This window comes from Terrapene carolina, unplaced genomic scaffold, assembly GCF_002925995.2.
Source record: "Terrapene carolina triunguis isolate 2854851 unplaced genomic scaffold, T_m_triunguis-2.0 Scaffold926, whole genome shotgun sequence".
Classification (NCBI taxonomy): domain Eukaryota; kingdom Metazoa; phylum Chordata; order Testudines; family Emydidae; genus Terrapene; species Terrapene triunguis.
The window spans coordinates 1,869,291-1,887,103 of NW_020665277.1; the positions used below are offsets into that span (position 1 = coordinate 1,869,291).

General features: G+C 43.7%; 1 protein-coding gene across 3 annotated transcripts in view; it reads left to right on the forward strand.

Moving 5' to 3' along the window:
* Positions 1-4,393: 4,393 nt before the first annotated feature.
* RAP1A (RAP1A, member of RAS oncogene family) overlaps positions 4,394-17,813 on the forward strand; it is a 68,797-nt gene continuing 55,377 nt past the window's right edge. The window contains exons 1-3 of one of the 3 annotated variants that reach the window (XM_029913821.1): positions 4,394-4,500; positions 6,972-7,014; positions 8,008-8,083. The gene's annotated coding sequence lies outside the window, so the exon portion shown is untranslated. The remainder of the gene's footprint in view (positions 4,501-6,971; positions 7,015-8,007; positions 8,084-17,813) is intronic. The other 2 variants (XM_029913819.1, XM_029913820.1) reach the window with 2 other exon arrangements.

The window sequence follows — 17,813 nt, forward strand, 5'->3', positions numbered from 1 at the left end:
GTGCTGTCAGACCTACAGAAGGAGTGAATTCAGAGAGCCCTCTACTGAGAACAGCCTGCCTTGAGCCATACAAATCGAGGGATGGTGAGCAAGAGTGATTCATCTGTCATGATGGTACAAGGAGGGAGAGAGAGAGAGAGAGAGAGTTGCAGGCAGCTAAGATTCAAGCCCTAAATGATAGGGCTTTATAGATCATTATCAAAACCCATGAATTGCAGCTAGAAGCAAAATTCTGCTGCACTATAGATCTCCACTGCAGAGAGAAGGAGTGAGAGAAAGCAGTACTATCTAGTAGATTGAGTTGAGGAGGGCGTCGGGATTCTATTCTTCTCCCTGCTACCTACCGGTTGTATGACTATGGGCAAATCACTTAACCTGTCCTTTTCTGCAGCTCTAAAATGAAACTAATAATATGTACCCATCTCTGTTAGAGCATTTTGGATGAAAGGCAATGTAAGTGCAAAGTACTACTATTTTATAATCAATCCTCATGCAAATCTCCTACTAATATCCGCTGAAGTTCACACGTGAAACAGGAACAGAATAGACAAATGAGGGGCATAGTGAAGGACCATGCGTCATCTAGTTCTATCTGCTTGCAGCTGCTGCAGGGCAGTTTAGCATCACCTCTCACAGCAGCCTGAGCGTCTTTTGTGTAGCCTAACCTGGAATATCTCCAGAGATAGTGGCTGCGGTTCTTGTTATGTCCCTTGACAGCTGGTTATGTAATTAGAAAAAGCAGTGCTTGAAAACAATAGAAATATCTCTATGCATTTTAAGTAATACTCACTGAGAGCTAAACATTCAAATTCAGAGAGACTGAATGGCTTTACTTTTGGGGGCATTTAAAGCTTTAAACTGGCAAAAACAGGCATTCTGCATAATTTGTAAAACTGGTTTCAGAGTAGCAGCCGTGTTAGTCTGTATCCTCAAAAAGAACAGGAGTACTTGTGGCACCTTAGAGACTAACAAATTTATTAGAGCATAAGCTTTCGTGGGCTACAGCCCACTTCTTCGGATGTAAAACTGGTTTATCTTAGATCTGAGCTTGTCTTGAGCAAAATTCAAACCTATATTTTACAGATGAATTATAAGTTACATTGAACTGGGGAAGAAGTCTAACAACCCTCAGAACATGAGAATCTCTACATTGACTTCAGTGGGCTTTGAATTAGACTCTCTCTCTGCATATAACATAAGACTCAGTCCCCTAAAAAGCTTAGAGTCTAACAGACTGTATCAACATACAACAAAATAGGAAGAGATGAAAGAATATATATTCCCATTCTTCGATGTTAATGCTATCCTGTTATGTATTTTTGATTTTTTTAAAACTTCACATCATGTCACCAGTTCTTCAATATATTTCCACTTTCACAATACCTCCTGCAGACGTTACACCCCACCCCACCCTGCACTGTTAACTGTCAACACATTGTTTGGTGTGATAAGTGAGAGGGTGTTTTTCTTTCCTTATCTGTGTCTTCTCATGCTGATTGGGATGTCCTCACTCAGCTACTTTGTCCCTTTCCTCAGCTTTCCTTGGTCCACCCCTTAGAAAACCCTGGCTGGTCCAAATTCATCTATTATTATTGATCATGTTTATTATGGTAGTGTGTAGGGCCAATCAAGAATGGGCCCCTACTGTGCTAAGCACGGTACAACATAGAATAAGAGACAGCCCCCACCCCAAAGAGCTTACAGTCTAAAGCAGGGATAGTCAATTATTTGTTGTCAAGGTCCAAATTTCTTGGTCAAGGTATAGTGAAGGTCCAGACTCCAGAGAAAATAATAAGTAAATAAAATGATTTTGGGGTCCATTTAAAAGCATCTGGAGGTCCAGATGTGGCCCATGGTCTGCCTATAGACTACTGCTGCTCTAAAGAGACAAGACAGACAAAGAGTAGGTGAAAGGGATAGAATATAGAAAATAAACAATGAGATGGTAGCAAATGTCATGTTAGTTTCATGATGTTTGTTTTTGTTATTTAAATACTTTCCTACCTGCTGTTGTATGGGGAAGCCAGGAGTTATACCATGGCTGAATCTAGTTCAGCAGAACATGTTTGTTGTACCAGCATGAGATCTGGAAGTAGACAGGCCTAAAAGGAGAACCAAAGCAAGACTGAGTGCCATTACCCACTCCTCGTTAAGATCTACTTCTACCAAGGGAGCCACATGAAGTGGGTCAACCACATTCTTGCTTTACTAGGATGAAATTCACCCTGCAAAAGTCCTGTTTCCCATTCAAGTCCCACGTAAGATTTCAACCTTAAATAGGCCTTGAGTTGACCCTTTGCAGAGGATGAATTTCACCCTGAGACATTTGTGATACATATTTATTTACATTATTTTATAACTTTGCTGAGCCACATGCCTTTATTGAAAAACAAGTAACAATGTCATCTTATAGTGTGAGCTGTTTCTTTGCCTGCAGAACCCCCAGCCAGCTGCTTGTTTCCCTGGTTACATCCTGAGTGAAAGGAGTGTAAACTCTCTAAGTTAAGAACTATGTGCAATTTATCTTGTACTGTAAGGAGTGATGCATTTTTGGGTGCTGTAAAAGAAAAAATAACAATAAAGAACAGAACCAGGCAGCACATCCAAAACAATCTAATCAATCGAGAGTTTAATATACTAACAGAACTGGGGCTTAAAAACTAGTTCAATTAAACTGGAAGTTTAGTAAACTCCCTGTAAATATTTACATTGTTTTGGAGCCTGACAATCTCTCAGTGTAAAGTGCTGTTTATAACACAATATTTAATGATTATACTGTGATGCTACAGTAATTCCAATAATACTCTTGAACTATGAGCAATTTCTACTCTCCTGAGATTATATTTATTAAACCTGAGCTATGGCATTAAAATTAAATGGCTTACACCATGGTCCAAAATAAATTGATATGATTTTTTCTGTCTGTAAATTTATCCCAGCCCAGCAGCTATGTCTGGCTTGCCAGGGCTATTCCTGATTGTGTGACAAAATAGATTATTAAGTCATCATAAGTTGAAAGAATTTTGAAAGAGATCAGCAAATGTATGTATGAAAAGCAAATGAAATTGCAGTTTGCCATTTAACAATGATGTGCACACAATGAACACTTTATCAGGGGTTCGCAAACTGGGGGTCCTGACCCCTTGGGGGTCACAAAGTTATTATGTGGGGGGTCATGAGCTGTCAGCCTCCACCACCAAGCCCCGCTTCGCCTCCAGCATTTATAATAGTGTTAAATATTTTTAAAATGTGGTTTTAATTTATAAGGGGGTCACAGTCATAGGCTTGCTGTGGGAAAGAGGTCACCAGTACAGAAGTTTGCGAATCACTGCCTTATATTATCCAAAAAAATCCATGCTTGAAGCTGAGAAGAGTTTCCAGGTTTGAACCAGGATGAAATACAAAGTATGATGCCTAGCACTAGCAGAATAATTGGGCTGTGGGCCCCAGGACACAACAGAAGAAGAAAATATTCTTAGGATTGATCTCTCGCTGCTGAGAAAATCCTACTTGTCTTCTACCGAATCACGGATGAAATTCACCTCTCTGCAGAGGGCCAGTACAAGTCCTATACATCACTCCGATAGGGTCCTGGGTGCTTTGGGCTAGCCCGACACATGGGAGTGAATTTCACACTACACAAGCGGAAGGCATAGCTAAAAACTAGCTTATCCTGCTCAATAGATACATTCTGCTCTTCCCAGGCCACTCCTAGCTGGGGCTTCATCCTGCAAGGTGCTGAGCACGTGGGCTTGATACAGCAAAGCACTTAAGCACAGAAGTAGTCCCACTGACAACAAAAAACAACATGCAAGCCCCATAGCCCAGGACCTCTCGAACAGCCCCCATCCCCTCCAGATCCCCCCCCCCCCAACCCAGGCCCCCCCCCACCCCCCCCCCCCCCCCCAGCCCCCCCCCATAGCCCAGGACCCCTCCAACAGTCCCCAACCCCTCCAGATCCCCTCCCCCATAGCCCAGGACCCCTCCAGATCCCCCCATAGCCCAGGACCCCTCCAACAGCCCCCCTCCCCTCCAGATTACCTCCCCCATAGCCCAGGACCCCTCCAACAGCCCCCTCCCCTCCCCTCTCCGATAGCCCAGGACCCCTCCAACAGCCCCCATCCCTCCAGATCCCCCCCACAGCCCAGGACCCCTCCAACAGCCCCCCTCCCCTCCAGATCCCCTCCCACATAACCTAGGACCTCTCCAACAGCCCCCTCCCCTCCAGATCCCCTCCCCCATAGCCCAGGACCCCTCCAACAGCCCCCTCCCCTCCAGATCCCCTATCCCCGGCTCCCAGCGCCCCGCTCCTCCCGGCTGTCTCGGGCCCGCCCCGTGGGCTCCTCCCCAGGCCGCTGCCGGGCGCCGGGCCGGGGGAGGCGGGGGCCGAGGAGGGCGGGGCGGACGCGGCGCCGCCGCGCACAGCAGCCGAGCCCCGAGCGGAGCAGGAGAGCGCAAGCGGCGGGCGGAAGGAGGCGGCCCGGCGGGCACCGGCGGCGGGTGAGTGGGGCGGCGGCGCTGGGCCGGGCCGGGCCTGCTCGGGGCGCTCCCGGGCCGCCCGTCTCCGCGGGGAAGGGCCGCGAGTCCCGGCTCCCCGGAGAGGGGCTGGGCCCCCAGGCAGGGGGGTGCCCGGGGAGGTCAGGACAGCCGGGGGTGGGGGGTCCTGCCCCCACCCGGAGGGAGCCAGGCGCTGCGGGGGGTGGGGGGAGGTTGGTGACCCCCGGGGTAAAGTGGGGTGAGTCCGTGGGACCTCTGGGGAAGGGGGCATGTGAGGGGCCCTGGGGTTCATTGCCCAGGCTAACGGGGCGGGCACTGCCACAGGGGGGGGGATTCAAGGACACCCCCGGGGCTACTGGGAGTGAGGGATAAAGAGGGCACTGACCTTTCCCTGGGGGGGCCACTGACTCGTGTCCTCCCCCAGCCCTGCAGGGGGAAGGGAGTGCGAGTCAGGGTCCGGGGTTCCTACCCCAAGGGTAAAACCAAGGGCCCAGGGAGGCAGGGAATGGGCACAGGGACCCCCCCAGGGTGAAGGGGGCGCTTGGGACAGGCGCTGCTCCCCGCACGCTGGGCAGGCTTTGGCTCTAGGATGCGGGGCAGGGATGTGCGGGGGGCACTGACTCGAGGAAGAAAGGATGAGGTGGCATGGGCACTGCCCCCAGGGCGTTCCTGGGCTGGCAGCGGTTCTCTCTCTCTCTCTCTCTCCCATAAAAATGGTTCTGTTGCGATTTCCTGGGGCTAGGCATGGGGCATGCATCTGCCTTGTTGGAACTGAACTTGGCTGGCGTCAGGCATATTTGGGATGGCCTGACCCGTTGTTGGCAGTGCCACACATGGGAGCTAGCAGGGTAGTTTAGTGCATTCCTTGAGTTGCTGCCATCAGCCACTCTCCCACACCTCCTAGACCCACCTAATATATGCTAGCCATGGTAATGGAGGAAGTGAAACCAGGAATTCCCCAGCGTGTCTCAGTCCCCCAGATGTGGGGACAGTCAGACGCCAAGGATGCTGCACTTCCCTATTTTGGGGTGTGTGGAGGGAGGAGGGAGTGAAGTTGTCTGGATCCTGGCATACCCACTTCGCTCCTGGAGTCTTTACCGCTTCTTGTTGCCTTTTCAGTACTGGTGCGTTCAGTGTTGCAGTAGCAGAAACTCTCCCCAGATTGTATAATTGGGCCTGAGAAAATCCTGCAGTTCTCTTACTGGTCCATGTAGTCTGGGGTGTTTCTCAGTCCTAGAGAGGCTTTACAGCCCAGACTGAAGAGGGAGCCAAGGAACCCAAGTTGAAGGGGAGCAGGCCATCTCACTGCTCCCATAGACATTGCAAGGGGACATAAAAGGCTGTTGTAGTTCTCTCATCCCTTGTCTTTGAAGATAACTTGGGGCTAATATGCGAGACAAGGCTTAGGTGGTCTGTGTGAGAAAGATCTATTTGGGGTGGATGATACTTGGATTTGGGTGTCTGAATGTTAGATTCTGAGAGTTTATTTTCCTGTTCCTTCTCTCTGACTTTGAAGAGGAAAGTTTGGGAAGGGCCATTGAGACAGTTTTCTCCAACATGGGTTTAAAGTTTTCTGTAGCCCTAAATCAAAACAAAAAACAAAACAAATGTTACCTGAATTATCAAGGCATTCAGAGCAACAAGCTAGCTTTGGATTGCTATTTTGGGCAGTGGGTGAAAGGGGAAAAGAGCATCATCTTTCATTTGCATGGTCGTGTCTTCATAGTGCTTCCTATTTTCAAACATTTTATTACATTGTCACTTTTCTGAAGGTGTCATTCTAGGGGGGATTGTCTTCTCTCCTTGCCTTCTGTCAGTCTTCTATTTAAATGTGAGGGTGAACGGGGTTGTTTCGATTTTGTAAGCTACAGCCCTCCAAGTCTGGGTAGTATATGACATCAAAGTATATATTTCAAGGGCTGCTTTCATTACTGATTTGTAGGAATCTTTCAGAATTTTTTCTTGGTTAACTTTGGCATGTACATAGAATGTACCTCTGCTCGGCACTGAAACTTTTAAACATCACATGATTTATTGGGCATGGGTTGTTTTACATTATCTACATCACTCTAAAACTTTTAAAATAGGGAGTTGACTACCACAAGAATTACCAATAGGGTAGTCTTTCCAGTAATATTCAGTAGAAAAACTATTATATGCCTCCAGACACCATCAAATTTAATTTTTCCCCCTTCATCGAAATGCAAAAATGATTCATGGTGAAAGGCACACTGTTTAGCTCAAAATGTTGTGGGTATTTTTGTGTTTAGGAAACTTGACAAAACCTCATAGCTATAGTTATGTTGCCAGTATATTTTTTTAAACTTAATTGCTGATCATTTTGAGTTTGCGTTTAAATCTTTCATTGCAATGATTGTAACCAAGCATTGCAGTCTTGTATTAATGTCTGAACCAGAAATTGAAATTGACTAGAAACAAAAATGAAACTGACTTGTCTATTTTCATTGTTCTAGTCATATATTGGAATGAACTGCAAACAGTAAACAAACACCACAGGTAATGAAAACCAGATTTTTAAAAATTCGTTCATTTCAGATTTTTCATCTGTAAATGTGGTACCACAACTTCTTGTTTGTGTTTGTATTTATTAAATTGCTTTTAACCAGAGTGGTAGTTTGTAATTTTGGCTTTGTGTATTGTTCGCAGTCTAAAATGTGGCACCAAATGTGTTTGAACTTAACAGCATCAAATAATCTTAACTCATTGTGTTATTTGAGGAAGACCAGGGTTGAATTGTGAACTGCCCTGTTTTGATGTATAATATTTTGAAAAAATTCTCCTCCTTTGTTAATGGAATAGCACTTGATTCTTTATCCAATTGGCCATGGCAGACTCCTCAAGAGGTGAAATTTGTTTAGTATGGAAGTTTCTGAAATTGTGAGACAATAAGGACTGAAGTCACTAAGAAACAGATATTAATAATCAAACACTCTATACCTTAATGTTGTTTCTGTGAGTTTTAAGTGAAAGAGAAATTTAAAGCAGAACAGGCTAGATTCTACAGTATCTGTAACTTTTTAATTTAATACACAGCTAGTGTGGCACACCATCTCCTAAGTATGAAATACTTTCTGATTATTCTGACATCATTATCATGTTGCTATAGTGACTTCATTACACTGGGAATGCCATGTTCACATCCTGTTGCTATGGAAAAGATCAGTGTTATAAATAAAAATATTTTAGTCTATTCATAGCTGTGACAGATAAAAATGCCGTTGTTTTAATATGACCTGATTGCCTAAGAGTGACAGTATATTTTAACCAAACTTTTTTTGTGCTGAGTTATGAACTAGGGAATTGACATTTCAAGTTTCTAACACCTTGTCCCTTCGACATCTCCTCCATTGCATTTGATAGTAGGGGTTATGAAATACTAGTTGTAGAAATCAAAAAGAGAATGTATGTGTAGTTTTTAAGGTGGAGCTGAGACAGGAAGTACTGTGCTTTCACATACTGAGTCTAAAAATAATCTGTTTTCATACACAGTATTTTCTTCAAAGCGGGACACACGGGGACAAGGGGAATATTGGTGTTCCATCAAACTAAGATCCTCAACAGTGAAGTGAGTTATCCTTTTATTTTCATACTATTTCTCACGGTGTTTATAAATTTAGGATAGCTAAATCTAAAAGCTTGTAACTGAACTAACCTAGGGGTGACACAAAATGCAAAAACTTTGCTAGATTTAGTAGACCCACTTGGTATTTGAAGAGCAAAGGTTATATTGGGTCTGAGGGCTCAAATTAAACCAAACACACAATATTTAATCATGTCTCTTGGCTTCAGTTTGGTAGTGTTTAGGTCAGATATCTTTTGGTAAGATTTTAGAGAGGAACAGGGCATAATTTACTAGCACAGTGTAGTTCCAGTGACATGTTAATGTTTTCATTTAGAGACTGGTGTTTACACAATATGTCAGAATAGTTTAGAATTGAAACCAAAGGCTTCAAATATACAGATATGTGTAGACTATTTTGTGATATATTTGATGTCTTCACCTAATATGAGGATGGCATTGCAGATATAATTAAAGAATTGAAATTTAGTTAGATGGCATTAATATAACATGTGAGCATACTAAAATGTCTAAGTTTTAACTGTACATTGAAACACAGTCTTCATGCATAATGAAATCTAAAATTTAGTATGTACTGATATATCCTAGTATTACTTCTGTCCTGTACTATGTCCAAATAGAGGACATTGGTGTGTTATCTGGAGAATAAATTCATTCAGTGCAATTTTACATATATTTTTTTAATGGATCTATAAAGTCTCTCTTTTCCAGATTACTTAATGTTGTATAAAACTACAGACAAGTTACCAATTTAATTATTTTTTAAAAGAAAAATCATAGTGCCTTGGTTTTAAGGAATATGTGTCTATTTTTAGTGATGCAGGAAGTGAATCTTTTGAACATATTTAAAGTTTAAATCTTTACTCCATATGTTTGGGATACTGTTTGCAGAGGTGCCTACTTAGAACTCAAAATTGTTCCCCAGTCCTGCAATCAGATTGCTGTAGGTAGCATCATGTGCCGTATGGAGCCCTAGTGATGACAGTTCACTGGCCCTCTGCATGGGTGCAAAGGTCCACTTGTGGATCTGATTGCAGTACTGGGACTGAAGAAATACAGTGGTTTTAGATTATTATTTTTAATATAGAGAGTTTCTGCATTTATGCATGTCCTTGTATTTTCTAATGTCAGATGGTATGAACCTCAATTTTCCTTAGGCACTTTTGGTAACTGTGTACTCAGTTCTAATAGAAGTGGACTTTGGAGACAGGTAACCTGATTCAACCAGTCCCAGGGTTATGTCTGGATAGATGGTTGTTTTTCCATTGTAGACCTACTTTCGTTTGTAAAGGGAAGTTTGTTGGTTTTTTTTCTCATTAGAGTGCAGTTCTTTGAAGACTCTTACTCCTGAGGGCATTCTGTGCCAAAAAAATAAAAATTCTATGCACAGTATTTTAAAATTTTGCAAATTTTATTTGTCAAATAAATGTGGAGGCTCCAGCATGGCACTTGGAAGCACAGGCCACTGGGCGCACAGAGGTGGGAGATCACTGTGCAGCTCCCCTGGGACACGGTCTCAGCTGTGAGGCTGCACCCAATTCTGACACAGCGCAAGAACCGGGCCTGCCCCAGAAACACCCCAGGGCCCTGCCCCTCCATGCCAGGTTCACCAGGTGTGGGCAGGCTGCCTCAGCAAGGCAGGATCCAAGTGTGGAGGGGCATAGTGTGGGGGGGATCCAGGTGTGGGTTGAGAGGGTTCTGTGTGGGGCAATCTGGGTGCGGGTGGCTCAGTGGGGGATCTGGGTGCGGGGGGATGTGGATGCACAGGGGCTTGTTGAGGGTTCTGGGTGCAATGGTAATGGGACTCTGCAGGGGAGTCCAGGTGAAGGTGGTTGGGGCTCAGTGTGGGGGGAAGAGAGCTCGGCGGGGGGTATGGGTGTGGGGGGCTCAGTGGGTGGTCCAGATGCAGCTGGTTGGGGCATGGTGGAGTGGGGGGTGCGGGTGGTTCAGGGGGAGTGGGGCTCATCAGGAGGGGTTCTGAGTTCAGAGAGGTGAGGCTCGGTGGGAGGGTCTGGGTATGAGGGGGTCTGGAGGCACAGGGGTTGGGTGGATGGGGAAGCAGCTCCCTGTACAGGGATCCCTCCCCCTGCAGCTGAGGAGCGATGGGTGCAGGAAGCGCGGGGGGGAGAGGGGGCTGTAGAGCTTCTTTCAGGTGGAGGAGAAATCTGGGGGTGGGTCGGACTCGGCCCCGGATGCTGTGCAAAGGAAGAGGAAGTCCTGTCCGCCCAGTCGGGATTAGCAACTGAGCCTGGGGAAGGGTAGGAGCTACCAACTGGGTCTTCCCCAGTCTCACCTCCTGCCACACAGTGATTTACTTTTCTTCCGGCTGCTCTGGGCCCCCAAAACATACTGCTGGGGAGGGTCGCATAACTGTTCTTGTGGCTTCCCTTTGCTTCCCTGTCAGAAAGTCATTTTTCTGTGGAGAAGCAAAGAAATCTGCAGGGGACATAAATTCTGCGCATGTGCAGTGGCACAGAATTCCCCCAAGAGTATCTCTTTATACTAAGCTGTGAGATAGATACTGATTTTTTTCCCACTCTGATTAAAGTTTTTTCTTTTCATTCTGTTGAAGACAACTTGTCTAGTAGCCTATGTTCACATAACAGTTTATACAGCAGTTGCAAGTGTTCTTGATGAGCAACGGTTACGTTTTTAGTGTTGATCTGATGTGGCAATAAGATAGGTATTTTATTATTACAAATGCATTTGGACAACTGCAGAATAAACTCATGATGTTTATGTTCGTATGGGTTAGCTTAATTGAAGTGTTTATCATTATTTAACAGAAGGCTAAGAAAAAAAGCACAACTCTAGTGAAACCTTCTCTTTAGAAGAGTGCTCAGTGCCTTAGTCAACTTTTGGTTTAATTAGCCAACTGTACATAACCTATGAAAGCTTCTGATCCTAGAAACACGACTCCTTGGGCAAATCGACACTACAAAGTTAAATCGACTTCTAGCCCCCGCAGTAATTAAATTGCTTTTGCATGTCCACACCACACTCCTTGTATCGGTAGTGCATATCCTCACTAGGAGCACTTGCACCGATTTAACTGTCAGTGTGGGGTATTGTGGGACAGCTTCTGAAAGGCAGCAACAGGCAATGTAAACAATGCAGTGTCTACACTGACACTGTGTTGCCCTAACTATGTCGACCTAAGTGCTATGCATCTCGCAGAGGTGGAGTTAAGTTAGTGTAGTGGGCAAGTTACATCCGTGGGAGTGACATTTTAGTGTAGATACTTACTGAGTTAAGTCGACATAAGCTGCCTTATATTGTGTGTATATATAGTGTAGACCAGGCATATGCCCTCCCTACCCCCAACCAACCAAATCCCATAAGTAAGGGTGTCACAAGTTGGAAAGAAAATTGAATCTTACCTGGCTACCTTGTTTGATCCAATCTTCCTATGTTCAGATGCCATCCATAGATAGGGTTACCATATTTCAATACTGCAAAAAGAGGACACTCCACGGGGCCCCGGCCCCGCCCCAACTCCGCTCCTTCCCCGCCCCAACTCCGCCCCCTCCCCTGAGCACCCCGCATTCCCCCTCCTCCCTCCCGCCCCCCGGCTGCTGTTGCGCTGGGGAAGTTGCTTCGGCCCCCGCCGTGGTGGAGAGCGGTGGGAGCCGGGAAAGTTGGAGCCTAGGGAGGAGGCGGCTGCGCGCTTGGATGCCGCCCGCCGCCTCTGTGCCCCTGCAGATCGGGGGACTTGTTAGTTTTGCTGCAGCCACTCCACTCGGGGTCCCCCGAGTATCTTTTGCCCGAGTGCTAGTGGCTGCAGCAAACCTAACAACTCCCCTGATCTGCGGGGGCACAGAGGCGGCGGGCGGCATCCGAGCGCGCAGCCGCCTCCTCCCCAGGCTCCAGCTGCTGCTGCGCTGCGGAAGTTGCTTCAGCCCCGGCGCGCGGTGGAGAGCGGCGGGAGCTGGGAAAGTTGGAGCTCGGGGAGGATTCGGTCCCCTTACCATGCCTCCCTATTTTCCCGGACATGTTCAGCTTTTTGGAAATTCCTCCCGGACGGGGATTTGAGGATCAAAAAACCGGACATGTCCGGGAAAATCTGGACGTATGGTAACCCAACCATAGAGAGGTTAGGTTTTTTTATTTTTATGTATTTATTGCCATAGCCCATGTGGGTGGCAACCAAGCTTTAAGAATATTTAATTAATTTTCTAAACTACCATGTTGGCTCTAGAGCGCCAATTAATGTCCTAAAAGTCCACACTTCAAATGAGTTTGTACTATTTCCTCTTACAGTGAGTGCAGTGTGGACAAAGAAGGAAGTGTCTTTACATAAAGATACACCATGGAAAGGGGATTATAGCATTATCAGCTTTTTGCTGATATTGGATATGATTGAAAATGTAATATGCTTTCTGCTGCTAACTGCAAATATAGTGAAGTTCACTGTATTTCAAATAGAGCATAAAACATTGTGCAAGATGAATTTTTCTATCATGTACATATGACACACATTAATGATAAATCCCTATGATTTTGACTAGATCAGCCCAATAGAAGGGACTTAATTTTGTGTGTAAAGTGTTTTCAAGCATGGATGATTTCTAAAATCAATACAATTGGAAATAAACTTGTTCCCCCTTCTTTACTCTTGTACAAGACCAGAAGTTGTCATTAGTCATAGAGTTAAATTCCTTTATTTTCTTATCTTGCAGAATTTTTACTTTAGACTAAATTTAGAATTTTTTAGTTTAGGGGACAAACTAAAAGAAGTAACCTTATTGCACATCTATTACATTTGCCAGCGTGTCATCGTATCAATTTTAAGTTGAAATAACGGATATTAGAATGGCTAGATCATTTCTTGTGTTTCAGGGTTAATTTTGGAAGAAAAATAAAAGTATCCTTGGGCATATAAGCAAGTTACTGCAGAAATGGTTACTCATTTGGATGTTGTTTAATGTTACAAGCTCTGAGCATCTAATTATTTTAATTAGAGAAAACATAAAATATTCAGTTGAGGTTTGTTCTTCTGGTGACTCCTCCCTTACAACTTAAGTGGAGATTCTCAGATCTGAACTTGGCTTTGTGCCCAGTTCTGGTCCTAAAGATCCCCTACTCCTTCATTTTGGGGCCATTTCTTTTCCACCCCTCCTTGGAATACTAACATGGGTTCCCACGGAAAATCCTAGATGTCTGTGAATGGAGGCACTTTGGCAGGGAGCTACCATTTCTACAACATCTCTGGACTCAGACTCCAAGTCTTGAGACAAACCAAATTTATTCCTGATGTAGTTCCATTGAAGTTAACTTAATAATATAGGCCCGATGCCCCACTTCAGCCATGCTGTGGAAAACCACTATGCTCGGTAAAAACTGTGAAGATGTCAATGAACATGTCCAATTCTGTCCTTCCTAATTAGATTTGCTTTGTTCATCCTTCATGAATTATACAAAGGGGATTACTTTCTATAGTTTGATCTTAATTTATCTATTCTATAAAGGTTATTTTCTAACTCTCCTTTCCTCTAGCAACATATAATAGGTTGTGTCTGTCTGATCAATTTAGGTTTCTAAAAAAAAAACTGTGATTTTTATAAAGGGACATGTAATATGCTGCTTCTACTGGCATTATGTTAAATGTCATGTTTACTAGTCCAAATAGTATTGGTTGTTGTAATGTAAGTCTTTTGGGATAAAACCTGGTTATAGTATATAAATCATGTTGTCTCAATTCTGTTTCATAGAGAATCGCCAGTGTTCGGAAAAAAACTACAAGATTAAATGGCATTAATCTAAGCTGTAAGGCCCCAGATGAATATGTTCTGAATTGATTTGATCATGCTTTTCTTAATAAGTGTCTAAGCAGGCCACAACAGAGAATCTTCAAAGGTCAGATGAGATTTGTTATAGAGTAATGGTTCTGAGGGGGTATAGCTGGCAACTTGGTTTCTGTGTACATTGCCTGGCATGTGCTAAAAATGCTTTCATACTCAACCTGATTTGGTAGTTAAAGCAGATAGCTAATGACATTAAGACCAGTTTACCGTGCATTATTGGAAATCGAGCATATTTGACAAGTCATTAAAGGAGTTCATACATGGATGGTCAACTTAGACTTTTAAAAGCATCTTATTAAAAATCTCCAGGCAGCTGTGGATGCTTGAAAAATTGCTTTCTTCTCTAGCTCTCCTCACTCCAATTAAACAAAGACTCTGATGCATAGACCAAAAGTGACTAGTGATTTTGGGTGCCCAAATGGAGACATCTTCCCGTGGCCTGATTTTTACAGTGAATGCTCAGCACCCACCCTCTTAAAACTAGGTTCCTTCAAGGTATTTAAAGTTGGGCACCCAAAAATCACTAGTTAATTTGAAAATTTAGGCCATACATCTTACATTTTCAGTTTATTCAAACAGTGTAAAACTATTTAGTATCTTGTTACGGCTGCCATGACCACCATAGGACTTTCACAGTTGCTGGTTGACTCCATCTAGTTGAGGAGTGTTGTTTTATGGAAATGGAAGGGGTAGAGGGCCAGACCTTTCTCCTAGACTAACCACTACCTCCTGGATACTGAGGTTGGGCTGCACCTCTCCCATCAGGGCAGGTGATTTATTTTGTTGTTCCCATATCACAGGCTTATGAAACCACTTTGCAACATTTCTGTTAATCTCATGCTGTGACTGTTTAGGATGAAAAGCAGAGACCTTGCTTCCACCGTCGCATCCAGAAAGTTCTGATCTGTGGCCTTATATTGAATGGTGGATAGTTTGGCGAATGGTTGCTGACTGCAGTCTTTGGTAGCAGAGCATTGCTTACCACGAGGAACCTTTGTTGTACATTGAGGATAAGATCAATTAGATTAGACTGAGCTTTTAGCTTCTGTGGAGAGCAGGGTCTTTGCTGCTTGGCTTTCAATTGGTATTACTGTAGTGGTGGGGCATGGGGACCCCAAGCTACCACTTTTGAGTTGGGTCCATGTCTCTGGTGGTTGATAAAAGCTTAGAGAGAGATAACAGGCCCCTTATTAGAGGACTGTCCTTGCTTCCCTGTGACTCTGATAATCTGGTTAATTATTGCCCATTCTCTAAACTCGTTTTTTTTTTTTTTTTTTTTTTTTTTTGGAGGGGAGGGAGGAGGTTGAATAGAAGGTGGTGGTGAAACTTCACCTGTTCTAGGCTATAGTTGACCACCTGCTGGTAACTGATGATTCTTGCTGAAGCACCTAATACCTGTGTTTCAGGTACTAATTCCTGTTCATTTCCAGATGCAGTATAAAATGATAGATTTAATCTATCACATCTTTAAATGGGTCAGACCTCGATTTCTAAGAGACTGCCTTTCCCCACATGATACCATGGTAGTTAAGGCTATCTAACACACTCTAGCTAATGCATTTAACAAAAAGAGGCTATGGGTGGGTAGGATTTTCAGGGAGGCGCCCTTGTAATTTGCACTGGTTTGACAGAAACAGTTTGTTTACGTTTAAGTCTCATTTTGAAATTGGGTGGGTGGGTTAAGGGCAGAAGTGGAGGGGTGGCTTATTTTTGGACAGTAATCATTTTATTTTGGTTTAGTTCTAATGGTCTTTGCAGCTAGGGGGAAGCAGAATGTACTGTGGAAACAGTGAAAAATAATTACACACACAATGCTGTCAAATGCAGAGTGAACAGACTGAAAACATTGGGGGTGGGGGATGGGATATAAATTCCTTTCCAGCTTCTATTACAGTAACTTTAGAATTTATAACTAAACGAGGTACAAAACTTGCAGAGAAACTTGTGCCTTTCATGTCCCAAGAACACCACAGAATAGTCTGCCTATTTATTGGGTCAGCCCTATCCTTTGAGTTAATGTTCTATCTATGATGCCTAGATTATTTAATCTTTCTAGGTTTTTATACTGTACTCATCATGGTGTTAAGTGGGTGCCGTGGTCAGATTTAAAATATTGACTCTTTGTATAGGATGAGGGCAAGATCATGTGTACATACAGTAATTGACTTTGACCTTTGCTTTCTAAAAATGAATTTGACTACTTTTAGGTACTTTTTAAATCTAAAGCCAAATTCTGTTTTGTGTTACTGTGTAAATTCAGAGTGCCTCCACTGCAGTCAGTTTTCAACTGAGGTCAAATTCAGTTCTTACCTGAAGTCAGTGGAGTGACTCCAGATTGGCACTGATATAAATGAGAGCCTAATCTGTTTTTTTTGTTTGTGTGCTTTTTGAAAAGTGACATTTTGAATCCCCGACACTTAAATAAAACCTGCACCGCAAAGAATTACTCCATTAACCAGAGAGATGGTTAATGACAGACTTCTCTAATTATTATTCAGATGCATGTAATTTACCATTTTTTTTAAATACGTTAAAATGAAGCGTTGCTAAATCATTTTTGCAACTGAATGTGCAAACTGCTTAGCCTAATTAAGTGAGGCCTTCACTGGTGCTTTATATTAGGTGAACTGCGACCTCTGTTTATTTCTGCCTCTCAAGTGTGTTCAAGGCTTAACTCAATGTGTGTAAAATGCTCTGAAGTCCTTGGATTTAAGACAGCACAAATAAACCAACTATTATTATTATTAGGCCTTTATTATGCCTTTTCCTAGACTATAGGGAAACCTTTCTGGGTACAGATGCTATGTGATGTTGCTCTGAGCAATAATAGCTTGTCTTACTGTCACTTCTTTGATAAGAGGACACTACTAAAAGAGAAAAGAAGTTTTTGAGACTAGTTCTTGTACTACTCAGTCCTTTGTTGGGATGTAAATTGGATTTCCCTTATAGAGTCTGTCTAGGTGTTTATATTGTGCTTATCCTCATATGTGAGCACTCGGCGTACATATTTATTTTTGGGCCTGCTCATTTGTTTTTTTTCGATAAGCAGCACTTATATTGCCTTACAAGAGTTTCAGCTCTGTTCTCTTGTAGTTAATGCCCTATGTGTTAGCATAATTGTATCATTTTTAAAAACTCTCATTGTCTTTTACGTTTTCTGATGCATTTGAGGACAGCAGCTGTGGTTAAATTCTTAACCAGTTGCCAGACTCACTTCGAGAACTTGCCTGCAGAAGCTAATACTTGGCAAACATGGTCCCATGTTAACAACGTCATTCTTGTTACCTGCATTTCATGCTCCAAAAAGGGGGCAAGGTGCTGAAAGGATCACAGTGACGGATGTAATATGACTGAAGCAGATAAACTTAATTACATGGTTTTAAGCGGGACAGCTTCAGTGTTTAATATATGTCTTGAGGGACTGGAACGAGTGAGTGTATAGTAGGTAACTGTTACTGTTTTGTCAAATGCTGTTGGAGGAGACAACGTTCTGGAAATTTGTTACACCTAGTAGCAGTTACTGTGTTTGTCAATCTGCCACATTGCATAACTTTGCTGCTTGTGAGAGCACTACAGGAGAACAGACCGGTTGCATTTAATTTTTGAGTGGCTGAAACCACAGATTAGAGGCTGGTTGGAATGTTTGTTTTTTGTTAAAGTATTTGGATCCAAAGATATCACCCATGTTGAACGTCTTCAGTATTAGAACATATATGTTTGTCATTGAAATTGCAATATTGCTTGTGTTCTAATGGCTATAGAGCAGGGGTCGGCAACGTTCGGCATGCAGCTCGCCAGGGTAAGTACCCTGGCGGGCCGGGCCAGTTTTATTTACCTGCTGACGCGGCAGGTTCGGCCGATCGCGGCCCCCACTGGCCGCGGTTCGCCGTCCCAGGCCAATGGGGGCGGCG